The sequence below is a fragment of the Puccinia triticina genome, chromosome 18A (genome assembly GCF_026914185.1).
Source record: "Puccinia triticina chromosome 18A, complete sequence".
Classification (NCBI taxonomy): domain Eukaryota; kingdom Fungi; phylum Basidiomycota; class Pucciniomycetes; order Pucciniales; family Pucciniaceae; genus Puccinia; species Puccinia triticina.
The window spans coordinates 3,800,001-3,803,233 of NC_070575.1; positions in this window are offsets into that span (position 1 = coordinate 3,800,001).

The window sequence follows — 3,233 nt, forward strand, 5'->3', positions numbered from 1 at the left end:
TGGACAGTGATGGTCATGGAGGCTGGAGCCTTTCGCCCGCCGCCGGTGCACCAACAAGGCACACAGTGAGCAGCTTGGCAGCCCGGGCATCCAGCGAGCTCCGGAGCGAGCATGTCAACAACGGGATACCCAACATGGGTTTCCTGTCATTGTGTCCGGCCCCTTGACCTCTTTCTTGGGCATGAGTCAGGAGTCAATTTCTCCTCTCCAATGTTCATACCATATTAGATGACCATGGCTGGACTCAATGTTTTGGGTGTAAGAAAGAAAAAAGAAAAAAACAAGTGTATTTATTATCATCAATATTCATCTATGAGAACATCAGGATTGTATGTTGGACATCTTAACCAGTCTTGGGCACAGATCAATGCTTCAACCATTGTCACATTGAGTTGACTTCTAAATTCATCGAGAACCCGACCACCCGTTGAGAAGGCTGATTCCGAAGCTACAGAGGTCATTGGTGCCATCAGCACTGTCCTGGCCAGTTCAGAGAGATGAGGAAGTTCAGCCTGGTTGGCTTTCCACCAGTTGAGGATTTTGAAGTGGCTTCCGTTTGGAACTACCACATTGGGTTGCTTGAGGTATAGATCAAGCTCGGAGTTCACAGACATGGTGTAGGTGCCTTTAGTGGAAGCCAGGAATGCATGGAATACATCGTCTTCGTCATCATCATCAAAAGGGTTTTGTGATGTTTCCGCAGCCTTCTCTTGGGGAATGAATTTTTTGGGTTTGGGCGCGTAGCTAGAGAAATAGTTGTACAAGAGTTCTCTGATATGAGCGAGTTGGGATTTGCATGCTTCTTGACTGAGTTTGAGCTTGTTACAAAAGTGAAAATAGAGGAAGTCAAGTTTGTAGCGTGGATCGAAAACAATCGCTAGGGAAGCAAAAGTTTGCATGGGGTGCCAATATTTGTTGAACTTTTCGAGCATCGATTCGGCAGCGAGTTCAATAGATGGTAGAATGCTTTCCTTTTGAGCTTTATTGATGTATTTCTCAAGCTTAGTCATTATCTTGAAGACCAGATCCGAGGTGGGGTACTGAGTACCGGAGAGATTGGCAGTAGCTTTGTCAGAAATAAGAGAAGAAAATTCAATGTTTGATCTTTGCAATATTGAATCTTGACTAAAAGCGAGCTCACCCTTCTGAAAAATCCCCAAGAAATCTCGCATATTTCTCAATTGCACCCATTCAGCTGGGGTGGGATATGAATTGTAGCCCGATTCAGTCATAGACAGTTTTTCAAAAGCTGTCTTGAATGGCAAAGCCGAGTCAATCATGAAGAAGGTTGAGTTCCATCGAGTAGCAACATCGATTGTGGGTTGTTTGTCCGAGATTATACCGCAGATATCTACGGCTTCGTCAAATGCTTGTTTTCTAGCAGGAGAACTCCAAACATATTTCACCGAAGCACGAAGCTTAGCCAGTCCTTGATTGACAGATTGGAGTCCATCTTTCACAACAAGGTTTATGATATGCCCGCAACATCAGACATGGAAATAAGCTCCTTTAGCATCTAGTCCCTGAGGAAATCGTTTGTAAAGTAGCTTCTGGATCCTTTGGACTGCCGTGTCATTTGTCGCAGCGTTGTCAAGAGTAATAAAGGTACATTTCTCTTGCAGATTCCACTCCAAAATTGTGTTGCGCAGGCAATCAGCAATCACCAATCCGGTGTGTGGTGAAGAAAGGGGTTTGAACCCCACGATTTGTTTCTTCAGTTCCCAGTCGTCATTGATGAAGTGCGCCGTGACCACCATGTATCCAGTCTGATCTCTGGAAGTCCACAAATCAGTGGTCAATGCAACTCGACAAACGGCTGAGATTTCTTCCATTATCAAAAGTTTCATTTGATTATAAATATTCAAGCAATCATTGCGCACCGTGTGTCGACCGATCATCTTGAAATCAGGTTGTAAAGACGACACAAACTTGATAAAAAACTCGTGTTCTGCAAGCCGAAAAGGATACTCGTGAACAATTATCATTTGCGCCAAAAGTGTACAAGATGTTTCTTGCGAGAACTCCCATTTGTCGGGGCCGGATTTGGTATTTTCTTGCATTCCAAAGAGAGGACTCCCCTCACAAGCAAAAAGGTGACGTTGGAGATGACTTGTTCCCGCAGATGGACGCCCGGTAAATTCTTTCCGGCAGTATTTACAAATGGCTTGTGCAAGCCCATCTACTTCTAAAAAAACAAAGAAAGAGATATCAGTAAGTTGAATTTATGATGGTTAGAAAGAAACCTCAATACCTTCCAAATCAAAGTGGTCCCAAGCCTTGCTGGTCAGTCGGCGTCTCTTTGTGCCTTTGCTGCTGTTTTTCTCAACACAAGGTTGCTGAGCCAAAGACTGGGTAGGAATGGGAGTGGTGGTTGAATCCATGATTGTTTGAAGCTTTCTGTCAACCTGATTATGACTTGAGACTCAAGAGATCTCGATCACTTCATAATCCAACCTTGGGCTCCCATGGGCCAGCCCATCTGAGTGTGGGAAACCAAAACAACACCAGGGAAAAATTGAGGTCACCTGAGGGCATGTGATGTGAAGAAGACTCTTGTTCAGTCTCCAATCATACTCCAAAACCCATTGAGTGGGACTCCCCAATGACCACAAAGGGGCCATTGTTTTGATAGTGGAGTCTTGCCACAGTAGCTCAGGTGTCTGAACATGTTTTACTCAATGTCACCTGCCACCAGCTGTCATCACATTTTCCCTGGTGCAACAAGCTCAGACCCAGCCCACAAGCTACGGCGCGGGTTGCCCATGGGCCAGCCCGGCACATTCTCAACCCTAGGAGTGCATAAAGCCGGTCCCTTGAGAATATGGTATGTTGGGGTTTGGAGCATTTTCCACCACTTTTGCGCTTGAAGCGCTCTACAGAAAACAAGGAATGGGATGATAAGCAAATATAGGTAGGATGTAGCTGAAGGCATGCTTCTCCTCTATTTTTTGGTGAAAGACTCCATACAAAATACATACAAATGGGGGGTGTAAAAACTGATACAAAAATGAACACTGGCATCAAGGATGATTTCCTGTTCCTGTCCTCTCAACTTTCACCGAGGTGTCCCCTCCTACGGAGGGCCCTTCGGGCCCCCCTCGGAGGGACTTGAAAAAGTTCGAAAGACCCTCAAACCGGCGCACCCACGCCTTCGCTTCTTGAGTTGCCCAACAAGTATGTATACACCTCTCTGTTGAACTCCCCTAATCTGTGATTCTGAACCTACTCGCATC